Source organism: Corvus kubaryi, unplaced genomic scaffold (genome assembly GCF_017639235.1).
Source record: "Corvus kubaryi isolate FWS band 111438036 unplaced genomic scaffold, C.kubaryi_AGA036_p1.0 37334, whole genome shotgun sequence".
Lineage (NCBI taxonomy): Eukaryota > Metazoa > Chordata > Aves > Passeriformes > Corvidae > Corvus > Corvus kubaryi.
The window spans coordinates 8,060,241-8,073,782 of NW_024581108.1; the positions used below are offsets into that span (position 1 = coordinate 8,060,241).

Sequence of the window (13,542 nt, forward strand, 5' to 3'; positions counted from 1 at the left end):
GGTTTTGAAATTATCACAAAGCCTATGAACTTTCTCTACTTCTACTTCACATTTATTTTAGATTTTGAATGAGATAATGAGCTGATAGTAGTTTGCCATTATTCAGTATATAGAGAGTGGTATTGTAAGAATTTGATTTACTTGTGATTGCACATAAAACCATAAAGCATTCAATTTGGTTAATGTTTTGCTTATTTTGTTAATGTACTCCAAATGTTTTATTTATTACTATACTTTAATGCAGCTGCAAAGCTGAAGTAAACAATAAAAATCCATTAGTTTTTTGAATTGGAGTTTATAAATGGACAGACTGTTGCTTTGCTTACCTTGAATGTGTATACGATAAATTAATTGAGTATTTTATGTAGTAACTGGGTAGAAAAATACAGCTATATACCTATAATGTCAGGTTGCCTAAGAGCACTGAGCTTTTGTTAAACAAAGCTCAATTTGTTTTTAATATGTAATCGCTGAGAAAAATCTGGATTCAAATCATCAGTAAAGCTTCATCTAGAATTTTAAAGGAGCTTTTAGACTGGTTTGTCCGCTATGAGGAGACAAGTATTTGAGGAGGAGGAAGTGGTGTAGCTGAGTGCTGCCGCTGGTAGTCTTTTCATAGGTGGTGAAACCAGAATGTGGAGTGCTACAGTAAGCATTCCTCTGGGTAAGTAGGGTACAGTAGTCTTGAGGAGTCTTAAAATTAAGCAAACACAATAATGAAGCCCCTGCCTCCTCAAATTATAAAGTAACTTTTAGGAGAAGTGTGGCAGAAATCCAAAGTCTCTCTCTCTTTTTTTTTTTTTTTAATGTGGTTTCTGTAGGCCTGTTCCTCCAGCCTGTCCAGGTCCCTCTGTAGTGTCACCACTCAGCAGGTGGTAGATTGCTTTTGAACACTGCATGTATGTTACCATGTGTTTTAGACCTGTGTCTAGTGTACATTTGATGAGCCTGGTGTCAGACAAACTCAGCCATAGTGTTTCAAATGAAACCTTCTGAATCTAGTGTTGCAATTGCTTACTTATCAACTGAGTTGGTAAGCCACCATGGTGGGTTAAGGCGGTGAGCAATCAGCGAGGCTGGTGAGGTGTTAATATGTAAATGGATCCTACTCGTAGGTGGATATGGATATGGTCTGTCTTGTGAACACTGACTGAGTATGTGTGAAAGCTTTGCAAGTGAAAATTAAAGCTGAGTATTTTTGTATAGTCTTCTTGTTATTAAAGGAAAATTTAAACATATTTATTCGTACTTTGAAATGGGAAGGGAAAGAGAAAGTTTGCTTATCTGTTTGAATCAGTATAAAAGATACCGAAGTTCATTTAGAATTTTCTTTTGCATTCATATATTTGCATATGGTTTCGGATAATATGAACAAGGGAGTGAAGCTTCAACTGTGATTTCCAGTTTGCTAGAAACAGTTTCTGTTAATGATGATATTCACTGTTGTCTTGACAACTGTGCAAGCTGGGGTTAGTAATAATCAGGCTTCTTTTAATATGGTCTAGACTCTCAGATGTATTTGACAAATAGTTTCTATGACTGGGCAACACCCAAGAAAATTGCAGTGTAAGAAGTTCCAAGGTTTCGCAAGTATTCATTAGTTTGCAGAGTAAAAGCTGGGATTTTAAACACGTAAACAAAACAAGTCTGCAGTGCAAACTAAAAAATACGTAGTAACCAACTTGTTTGGGCTTTGGCCTGAGCTGTGGCAAATATGGATTCATATTTCAGTTCTGAGTCAGGCAACTTGGTTTTCCCATTTTAAAATGCGTCATAGAGCTCTAAAGTTAGAGAAACACAGACATGAAGTGTAAGGTAATAAGGGCAATGAAAATGTCATGTTAAATGTATTTTTGCTTTCCTGTATTGTTCTGGGAGATGGGACCAGTCTCAGGTAAACTGAAAGGGAAGGTGAATTAAGAGAAGTAAAGGCTTCTGGATTCCTGATCCAGGTCTCAAGAGATTGTCTGTTCAAAGAAATCCTTTGTGTTCTGGGAAGGTGGGAGTCTTTGAAGCAAATTCCGGTATTCCAAAGTTCTTTACTTCAGTAAAGCCTTCAGGACTGTCTTCCACAGCATTCTCCTGGGGAAGCTGGAAGCCCACAGCTTGGACAGGTGTACCCTTTGCTGGGTTAAGAACTGGCTGGACAGCTGAGCCCAGAAAGTGTTGGGGAATGCTGCTGCATCCAGTGGGCAGTGAGTCACCAGTGGTGTCCCCCAGGGATCAGTACTGGGCCCAGTCCTGTTTATTACCTTTATAGATGATCTGGTCAAGGGGATAAAGTGCACCCACAGTAAGTTTGCAAGAGACCCCAAGTTGGATGGGAACATTGATCTGCTGGAGGACAGGAAGGCTCTGCAGAGGAATGTGGCCAGGCTGGATTGTTGAGCTGAGGTCAATGGTGTAAGGTTCTGTAAGGTGAAGTGTCAGATCCTGTGCTTGGGTCACATCAACCCCTGCAGTGCTGCTGGACTGGGAAAGAGTGTCTGGAAAGCTGCCCAGTGGGAAGAAGCCTGGGGGTGCTGGTAAACAGCAGCTGAACATGAGCCAGTGTCTGCCCAGGTGGCCAAGAAGGCCAGTGGCATCCTGGCCTGTATCAGCAATATTGTGGTCAGCAGGACCAGGGCAGGAATTGTTTCCCTGTACTGGGCACTGGTGAGGCCACACCTCGAGTGCTGTGTCCAGTTCTGGGCCCATCACCTCGAGGAAGACATTGAGGGGCTGGGGCGAGTCCGGAAAAGGGCAGCGGAGCTGGGGAAGGGTCTGGAGAGTGAGTCCTGTGAGGAGCGGCTGAGGGAGCCGGGGTTTAGTCTGGAGGAGGCTCAGGAGAGAATTTACCATTCTCTACAACTGCCTGAAAGGAGGGCACAGCAAGATAGGGGTTGGCCTCTTCTCCCGGGCAAACAGTGACAGGACAAGAGGGCATGGCCTCAAGCTGTGCCAGGGAAGGTTCAGGTTGGTCATCAAGAAGAATTTTTTCCACTGAAAGTGTGGTCAAGCATTGGAACAGGCTGCTCAGGAAGGTGGAGGAATCACAATCCCTGGAAATGTTTAAGGAACAACTGGATGTGGCACTTAGTGCTGTGGTTTAGTTGACAAGGTGGTGTTTGGTCAAAGGTTGGACTTGATGATCTCAGAGATGTTTTCCAAACTTAATGATTTTATGAAAGTAGCCACTAGCCTTGTGTTAGTGTGTTTGTTTGGGACTGAGGGAATAAGTCCAAGTTTCTCTTCTACCTTCTTCTGTATTTACATTTATCTCCAGTGCGATCACTTGAATGCTGCCTGGGGCATGCTTTTTGGGGAAAAGCAAGTGATTGCTTCTTAAATATTTAACAAAAATGTTGTGCTGCTTCCAAACTGCAACAACACTTTGCTTCTTGGGTGACCAGCTCATGTTCCTCTGATATATCTATCTCAGCACCAAGAAACAAACACCGCCTGCCACAGAGGACATATTAATTAGGTAAACCCCTGATTGGCTTATTGATTTAGACCCATATTTTGACTGCATTAGGCTTAGAGATATTCCTTTAAAAAATTAACTACAAAGGTGTTTTCAGACCGAAAACAAAGAATCCCACAAAACTGTGGAGTTTAGGGAATGTTAAACTTGCTCCCCTTGGAATTTATTTTCTATATATGCATCTTCACAATTTTATAAATTTACCATATTCTTAATAGCATATGGAGATGAGGAGATGCTGCAGACTGTGGGTGTTTCTAGTCACGTTTGGTGTTGCATAGAAATGCACACCGAATGTTAAAGCACTTGAGAACTTTTAGTAGTACTTCCATTGTAAAGACCCATGTGGCTAATATGAGTTCAATTTGGATTGCTATTTTGAAATCAGAACTTCACTTTCATTCTTAGTTTACATTACAGATCAAACAGATTGCCAACATCACTTGCATTGACCAAGCGTTAGCCATATGCCTTCGCAGTGCAAGGCTGCCCTGGATAGGGATAGCAATGACTAAACAAGCTGCTTATGTGGTAGAAGCTGTTTAGTTGCATTAACAAGGTACTGTTAAGCTGTGTTCATGCAATTTTACCATGCTCTTTGTTGGCTAACTAACTTCTGAGTCACCCACTAGCCACCCTCTGAGAGCCTAACAGTGCCTGGGATGAATTGCTCAGATCTGGCCACGATGCAGTAATTTCTGTCTATAGACAGAAGCTGCAACACCAAGCATGTATAGGAATGCATGACATTAATGTAATTATTTTTGTGATAATTATTAGAACTTTTATTGTCTTTGTCATTTCTATGGAGAATTATAGAACTTCATATTTCATTTTGCAGTTAAAAAGAAAAAGAAGGTTCTGATACATGTTAAGACCATTGTTTCAAGTGTCAGGTATAACTCACTGAAAATTTTGTGAAACTAGTGATAATGCTTAACTTGTGCACTACAGAATGTAATTGCATTGCCTTATATATATTTTTCAAGTATAATCAAGAAAATGAGTAAGTGCCTTGTTTTGGGCTTGACTGTGAGATGGACTGTTCTGTTGAATATCAGCTTCATAATACCTTCCCCAGAAATTTTAAAACTGAAATAAATTTCCAAGTTTGTCAGCTGATTGCTGTACATACATTGTTCAAAATACTGTATATAATTTCTTATTTTTAATTTATGAGTTGTAATTTTCATTCTGGTCCAGTGATCGGCTTGTGTATTTAGATGTTACAGGGGAGGGGATCAAGATAATTAGATTGTTTTCCTTTAAATATTCCTTTAGTCACCTAGCAGGGATAAACTGACAAATAGAACTTTTACTGACCTAAAATAGTGCATTGATGGTATTCCTGAATGGCGAATGTGAAAGGATATTGAATTTTTTTTGCTATTCCAATTGGCAATGTAGATTTGCAGTTACTTTACATGAGAGGATTGAATTATGCCTTGTAGTGTTTCTAACCCATACATGGATATAGAACAAAAGCATTGTGAGCAAAAAGCAAGCAATATAGTAAACCAGCAAAATAAATAATATTCATAGATTTGGAAACTGCATTATAATTGCTACTTTTGATATACTAAAATGTGCTTTAGGCAACATCTTACATGAACATTTTTGATAAAATCTTGTATGTTTCTTATATGCTCTTTTGTATATATTACTGTGACTGAAAAATGCTTCGGGTCTAGTCTGAGTGTGGTAAGTACATAGTTTCTGTATTTGTGTACAGCATTCCCAAGAAATACTTCAGAGGAGAGAGGAGGAAAAAACCTCCACTTTTTGTCACTTCAGCCAAGGAGAGCCTGGTTTTGGTTTTGAACCATTTAGTTTTATGATTTAAAGAAAAGAATTGGATAAGAGTCAAAATTTTGCTTTTTTACAAACTGCAGGAGATGATGTCTGATGTTGGTGGTGAAAGAGATTTTGAAAACCACTGTGGCAGATGGATTACCACAAAGACTCCAAAGGTGGTGTGCAGGGGGTGCAGCATCGTACCTTTCAGTGACTAACAGCCACTCGTGTGCAAACAGAGTAGAAAATTGCACTGCAGAATCTTGAGTTTACTCCATGGGTTCCCCCTTTGTTACTTTTTAAAATGCAAAGTTTTAAAATATTTCTGAAATTTGTTCTTTGCTACCATTAGCATTCAGGAAAAAATACTCTGGATTGCCAGAGAGAATGTATGCAATATGGATTACCAGCCTATACACTTCAAAAAAGGTTTTGGTTCGTGAAATATAAATAAAAGAAAAAAGTACAGATACGAGTGAAGAAAATTTGCTGATGGTTTTGCCATGAGCCATGCCTTTTTGTAGATTGATGCTTGATTTTATGTTTCAGGGCTTTGGATGGTTTAGGTAGAAGGAGTATTGTACCATTTTAAACCATAATGAAAGTCTAGGATGTACGCAGAAGCTGGGTGTCTTGCAGCTTTGGCAAAGAAGTCAGATGTTTTAGTTGAAGATGTTGAAGCTCATGCCGTTTTATTTAGAAGTCATTAGTTTAATCTGTAGCCAGCCTGTTGACACATTCCACATGTATTTAACGAAGTCCATTTCCTACTGTTTTGTCTACAGTCAGAAACCAGTCTGTCTTTACAAATGCTGTTTTACATATATCTGTATTTGTTTATTTTCAGACATTTACTGTACTTCTCAAAAGCCTGAAAAAGTGTAATCTTTTCTTCCTCCTTTGTGTTGTCCTTGGACTTTCTGTTGCCATGGGTGTCTTTGAGTACATTCTCTTTGGAGTTCAGGATACAAAGCAAAGCTAAGGGTTTGAGGAAGAAATACTATCTTCATTCAAAATTGCATTATTAGGTAGTAGTGTGTCCTTGCATTATATGTTCATTGTGGCCAGGTAATTATTATCTTTTCTGATTATGGTGGTGTGCTGATTTGGGTGGGATAGAAGTTAGCTTTCTTCACAGTAGCTGCTCTGGGGCTGTGTTTTGGATTTGTGCAGAAAACAGTGTTTATAACACAGGGATATTTCAGTTATTGCAGAGCAGCACTTGCACAGGGTCAAGGCCTTTTCTGTTCCTCAGCCTACCCCCTAGCAAGGAGGCTGGGGGTGCACATGGAGATGGGAGGGAACAAAGCCAGGACAGTTGACCCCAGATGATCCTAGGGATGGATATTCCCAGACCGTAGGGAGGGAGAAGAAGAAGGGTGGGGTGGAAATTCAGAGTTAGGGTGTTTAGTCTCTTCCCAAGACACTAGCCTGCCAGTGTGACATAGTGAATGAGTGCCTTGTTCTGCTTTGCTTGCATGTGCAGCTTTTGCTTTACCTACTAAACTGTCTTTGTCTCAACTCGTGAGGTTTGTCACTTTTACCCTTCTGATTCTCTTCCTTATTCCATCAGGAGGATATGAATGAGTGGCTTGGTGAGGCTTAGTTGCTGGCTGCAGTTAAACCATGACATGTGTTTAGAACTCCTTGGTTATAATGACTATTATTAGATACTGATACTTTTTTTGCTGCCTCTCAAGAGTTCTAACTTTATATTATACTGGCTGTTGTGGTTTTTGGATGTAAGAGCAAATATCCATTTTCCTAGAAATGTGTTGTATGTTGGGGTGAGGGTGTTTCAGAGATTAAACTGTGGGTCCAGCTGTGCCCTAAGATATTTACCTTCCATCAAAATTAATCTGTTCTTCCCCTGTAGACCTTTGAATTTAAATTCTGTTTATTTACTTGAGGCTATTTGGGAGACCAAGAAAAGATTATCTAAATTTAATTTTCTAGTGGAATCAACCTGTTTATTGAAAGTAAGACTGTAAATTGTATTGGACTTTTTTCAGTAAGACAGTTGTTAAGATACACTGGAATCAGTACCATAAATTTAGCTAATTGGATACAAAATTTCACAGAAACAGTTTTCCATCCTTATTTCTTCAGAACAAAGATTCTTTACATAGGAATCTGTTTCATTGGAGCTTGCTGTTGAAAAGTTGATGGGCAGCCATTTAAGCCCTAGACCACTTTAGGTCTTTCAGGACACCACCCACTGGCTTTCACTGCTAGTGCCTAAGGCAAAGCTACTAAATCTTAGCATCTCCAGGACTGAGGAATGTTAAGATCGATCCCAGGCACCAATTTGTACAAAGAAGCTGCTTACAGAGTGAGACAAACGTAAGAGGTGCAATGGAGAATAGAGGAACAAGCTATTCTCAAGTGGCATCTCCTGCCATCTTGAATGCCCAGCACTGCTTGCCTAGGGTGGGCTTTGTAAGGTGCAGAGTATTGGCAGTGACAAGGTTCTTTGTGGAGCAGGTGTTTGCAGATCAATTTATATGTATTTAGTGTAGTTAGGTTGTTCAGCATTTAGTTCTGGCTTGGTCCAATACCAAAAATCAAGGTGATTTGTGTTTTTTGTGGTTTGTTGGTTGTTTTGGTTTTTGTGTTTTTTTATGATGTTGTTGTTGTTGTGTGTTTGTTTTCCCCAGGAAGAAAAAAAAAAAAGGTCTTTTCTGTAAAATAAACCCTGAACTGTTCTAAATATCATCACAGAATTGCACCCATTCAAATGAGTTTTAATAGTTGATCTGTATTATGGAACGGAATGTAATGGAAAGAATTATAATGTGATTTCTATCAGAATACTTACAAAAGACTTGATTTATTATCTGATACCGTTACAATACTGTATGTATGACTGCTTTTTAAACTCCTATTTATTAATAGTATTTAATATTTCTACTGTTACCACATTAAAAAATTAGTGATTACTATTACCACATATAATATTTTTTAAATTTAATAAAGTTATTATGGCTGCTATCTTTGTAAAGACTATTACTTTTATTACTACTATCAAATAGTAGTGTTTAATGGTACTGATTAATGCTACAAATACTTTTCTTACTGCTATTTTGCCTACTGAAGATTTTTTCCACATTTGTGGTCATTAATTAGTATTAACCAAGCATTTGCTTTGTAATTGGTAACATATCAAATGAAGAAAAATATTTTTAAATTGGCATCTGACAGTATTACCAAAAAGACAAGAAAACACACTTTGAAGAGCATTGTAAAATAGAAAAAAATATATTTATAAAATAATTTTTCTTTTTCTCCTACCTGATCTATCTTCCTATTTGAGCAAAAAGTGGCTTTCCTAGTGGCTCTTCCTGCTTATCTGTGTTTTTCTAATGAAGAGAAGATGCACTTGAGCACATGTAAAACAGTTTCTGTTCCCCGGGAGCTACAGTGACTTGCTTGGCTCATGCCTGGCTGTTACATGTTGGGCTGTGCCTCACAGTACCCACCCCTCAGTCTTCCTGTTGCAAATTTGCTTGCATGGCAACTGCTAGTATTGTTAACCCTCTTCTGTCTCCACGGGTATTCCCTTGTGCCTTCTCAGATTAAATATTTAATTGGGGTGGGAATTGTTCTTCTTGTAATTAAAGAGCTATACGGAGCTGTTTAAAAATACTTAAACAGGAATGGTTATATATTTGAAAGAGATTCTGGGTCCACTGAGTGTGTTTTACTGAAGAGAGCTGTGGCAGCATGGCTGAGAACCGCTGGCCACGTGGCTGCAGTAGCCTAAACAGAAGATGTTTCTTGAGTCCATCTTGGAGCCTGCACTGAGATGCAGCTGCACAATTAGCAGCATCTGGCCTGACTGCTCTTTTTGAGTAGTTAGACAAGCATAAATGGCTCCTGTGTGGAGTCACACATTTAGTCATGGCCTAAAGGTGCCTCGCTGTCACCTCCCGGACGCAGGGGCTGCAGGGCAGTGCGTGCCCGGCGGGGGATGCGCTGCTCCTCCGAGTGCTTCTCGTGGCGTGCTGTCCCTAGCATGGCTGGCACAGGGAGCTGTGACGTGGAAGCTGCAGGGACACTCATGTCCCTGTCGGTTGCTCAAGCCTGCAGGACTAGGTTAGAAGTAAGCTGAAATAAGCACTTTTCAGGAAGGATTATGTCAGGCTTAATGCCAGCTGTTTTGTTGTAGAGACCCTTTGCTTCTGGGCCACACTGCTCACAGACACAGTCATTTTAGGGTATCTTCTGCTATTAGAGATGTAGCCATTCTAGGCGCAAATTCTTCTGTGGTCAGAATCATAGGGAAAGGCTGGTTAACATCTCAGAGGAGAGGGGAGAGACCCACTCTTCACCCAATTGCAGATGAAATCCCTGATATTCTTTTTATAGTACAGGAAGGCGATTATTTAAGCAGGGACTATACAGAATGAATTTTTTTCCCTCTTTCTTAGTTGAAATAGATCTGTTTCCGTAAGTGTAGAACTAACTCCTGGTTTCTTTGATCAATTTTTATTCCTTTATTCTACTTGGGTACACTGGGTGAATGAAGACTTTAATTCAGAAAGGCCTGAGTAATCTTTTTGCTACTCGCATTGCTAAACATTCTTTCTCCTGCTAGTATAACAATGTCATAACATACGAAATTTATTTTGTTTTAAAACTAGAACTGCAAGCAGAGCCTTGAAATGCAACTTCTCTTAATATTTTCTATCATACTCATTTAATTCTTGATGTAAAACAAGAATTCATTGCTTTTATGCTGGGACCACAAAGCCACAAGTTGATAATGGTAACTCAATGTTTGTAATACAAAGTGCTGTTCCTGTAGTGTGGTCCAATTACACAATAGTAAAGCAGGGATGTAACACAGCGATGCTGCTTTCCTATTTGTTTCAGTAAGTTTAGCACAGCGGGAAACGTGGCATTCTTCCAAGGTAATGCGTCAAGCTTACAGTTGGATGCGAGAGCAATGGAAATTATTCCAAGACTTCGCATGCCAGCTAATAACTCTCGCTGAATGTATGCGACAATTGTCTTGTGAAATGTATTTGATGTCTTTTCATTGCAAGGATTTTATATTTCAATTTTGAGATATTACGGTATTCTGGAGATATTTGAAAAAGTTTCTCTGTAGGTGCTACATTTACAGCACTGTAGTTTTAGTAATCAAACGCAATTTCTATCTGGTTAGAGATCATGTACACTCTTTTTCAAAAATCCTGCTGTATCTTGTGAAATCAGAAAGAAGTACTCCATTAATGAGATCAAATTATGTACATTGTTCCTCCAAAAATGTCCTGTTTTTTGAGGAAGAATATATCTAAAACAAAATCTTAACTGAAAATATATGTGTGATATCAACAGAATGTCTCCTTTCTTTTTGAAGCGTGGAAAGTAATAATATATCAGCCATTTGGCAGCTGGGAGAAGCCAAGGCATCTTTTTTGGTGGTCATTTTGCTGTAGAGACCTGGGGGTTGGATAAGAATCAGAATTTTTGCAGTTGGTCTCATTCTTGGCTAGTTTTCACATTGCTTTAAAGCCATTCCCCAAGTCAGTAGGCATCACTGTTGGACTGTTGCAGTCAACCCACTGCAACTGTCTTAAAGATACGTTGATATTCTTTACAACTTCTCCCCCCGGGGGGGGGGGGGGGCCCGCAGTTTTCAATCAGTATTCTTAGAAGAGTATCTGACACCTCTTGCTCACAGCCATTTTATCTGTGGTAGTAAGTTTGGGCTTACAATAAAGATAATAATTACTACTAGTGTTTAAAGCTTTCCAAAGGTCTTTAGTTACCTACATCCATATACCTTTCTTGAAGCATTTTTTAATGTCTTTGGCAGCATTGATCCAGCAAATGAAAGGCTGGTTGTCATTGGTAGTATTTGTTGTTCCAGAGGGTGTGTTTGTTCCAGCTGGTTGGAGTCATTTCCACACTGACATCTGAAGAGTGTATAAGAGAAAATAAAGAACAGAGGAGATACACAGAGGTTAGTAAGCCAACCATCAGCCTTGACCCATGCTCCTGCAGGCAGAAGTAGTGTCAGGTTTGGGAAAAAAGACTACTGAGCTTGCTGAGCATCAAGACTCTGCACAGGTCCAGCAAAGCCAACTGTAGACAGTTATTTATGGGACTGAAAATGGGGATCAATCACTACTGATACCCCGTAGTAACTCCTACTAGCATCAAGAGCACCAGCAAATTCTCCATGCAGTTAATATGGTGAGTTTGCTGACTACAAATGTGTGTTGTGTATGTTGTCAGCATTTAAGGGTCCTTGTGCATGAGAACTGTTTCACAGTAGGGAGTGAAAGATGAGTGTGTTGAGTGGGTGAGGGTACATGCTGATTTGGCAATGGATATGGGGTGAATTCCTGGGTCAATATTGATAATGATCAGAGTGCCTTTCTGATGAATAATTAAGTATGGGGTGGTCAAAATTTTCCTCTCAGTAGTGACATGATTTGGCATAGTATATGCCAATATTTAATGAAGAATACATATTTGGGATTGTCCAAGCTGGTTTTAGGCTCTTACAGCTGCTTTCAGAGCTTTGAAAGCTCTAGTTTGGATTGCAAAAAAAAAAGCCCAACCAAAAACCCTCTCACATTTGAACATCACCTGTTAGGGGTTTTGGGGACAGCAGTCACAAAAAGAGGATCAGTCAGAGATAAAGATCAAAACCACAGAGCGACAAAACATGCTTGTCCCTGGATATCCTGGATCAGAGTATCTGCTCAACACCTTGGTTTGCTTTGATGACTAGTGCTGACACTGAGATGGTGCTGCTTTTTCAGTAAAATACTCCAGCTGAACCACTGAGTCAGTATATGTGACATGCTGTGATTTTTTTTCACCTATTTCCTTGCACACAAACATACAGTGAGAGAAAAAGTCATTACAGTATGCATTTCTAATGCTACAAGCAGGCCTGAATTAGAAGTTAAAAAAAAAATACCCAAGTTCTATGAAAATAGCATCTTTTTTTTAATCCAAAGCCTCATACATACTGCTGTACAAAGCAGAATGACTAGAAAGTTTAAACTTGGTGTTTTGTTTATTGTTATGAATCAGTCATCAATTCCCTCATTAAATTTCATAATTTACTGTTTTCCAGACCTTCAATTGTTGTGGCACTGAATTTTCACCAGTAAATTTGTAATTATCTCTATGCATTGTGTGGCAGTGTTGTCTTTTATATTTAGTGTGGAACTCCTTTTTTACAGTAGTATTGCAAAATAATTTTGAGTGTTCAGAGGTGAAAGGACTGTACCACTCAGATGAAGTGAGCATTATTCCTGAAAGAATAACCTACACTGTTGTTGCTGTCTTAAATATGTTGTAGTGCTGTATTTGCTTTTATATTTAAAATTACTGTTTGATGGTTAACATAGGAAATTACTACAGGAAGTGAAAGGAAACTTTCAGCTTTTTTATACTGCATGTTGGCTGCAGTTGGAACAATGGGTCAGTGGCACTAAATATAATCTGGCAGTTTGCTCATTTTATTTTACTTTTCTTCCAGTGGATGGGTAACAGTCAGTTAATACCTTTAACTCTTTTATTTATTTTTTTGTATTAAAAAAAAAAAAGTAAAAAAAAAAAAAGGCAGTGGGGAGGATTTTTTCTCATCATCGTCTCTGATTGCCAAGTTATTTGTATGTAGAGGAAAGAGTCTTTTGGTATAATCAATCTGCTGCTACCCATTTTACTGCCAAGCATTCCTTCTCTATGGTAGCGTAATGTTACCTAGGGAACAGCTTAAAGCTGACACATACAGTGGTGCCACAAATTAATTTCACAGTTATCAGGATATAGGGTGATAACAACAACATGAGCTACTGTGAAATTACCATTGTTCCTATTGAGTTACAGTGTAATTATTACTTTTGTGGCAACTATGCAAATAACTCATGTCACCACGGTAGGATGGGATGTGCTTTCCTCTCTCTGATTCAGTACTTTGTGCTTCAGAGACGTCTTTATGTGCTATAAACCAGAGCTCTGCTTTGAATTAAAAGCTAAGTATGGTTATATCTTCACAAAAAAAAGGTGAAAAAGAGGGAAGCAATACTTAGGAGACTGAAAACCAAAATCCCTTGCAGTCTGTCCATTATCACCTGGAATCAGGTCTGCAAATATGTGATAATTTAATAAAATAAAAATCAAACTGTTTTTCTTCCATTACTTCCAACATGAAAGTGCAAACCTTCCTACAAAAAGGGAGCTTTGAATTAGTTACTTTTATTATGGGACATTTTCAGGTTTCTTTGCTGCCATTTTGGTTTGGTAAAAGGGAC

General features: G+C 38.9%; 1 protein-coding gene across 5 annotated transcripts in view; it reads left to right on the forward strand.

Moving 5' to 3' along the window:
• DPYD (dihydropyrimidine dehydrogenase) overlaps positions 1–13,542 on the forward strand; it is a 353,009-nt gene that overhangs the window by 52,016 nt on the left and 287,451 nt on the right. The window lies entirely within an intron of this gene.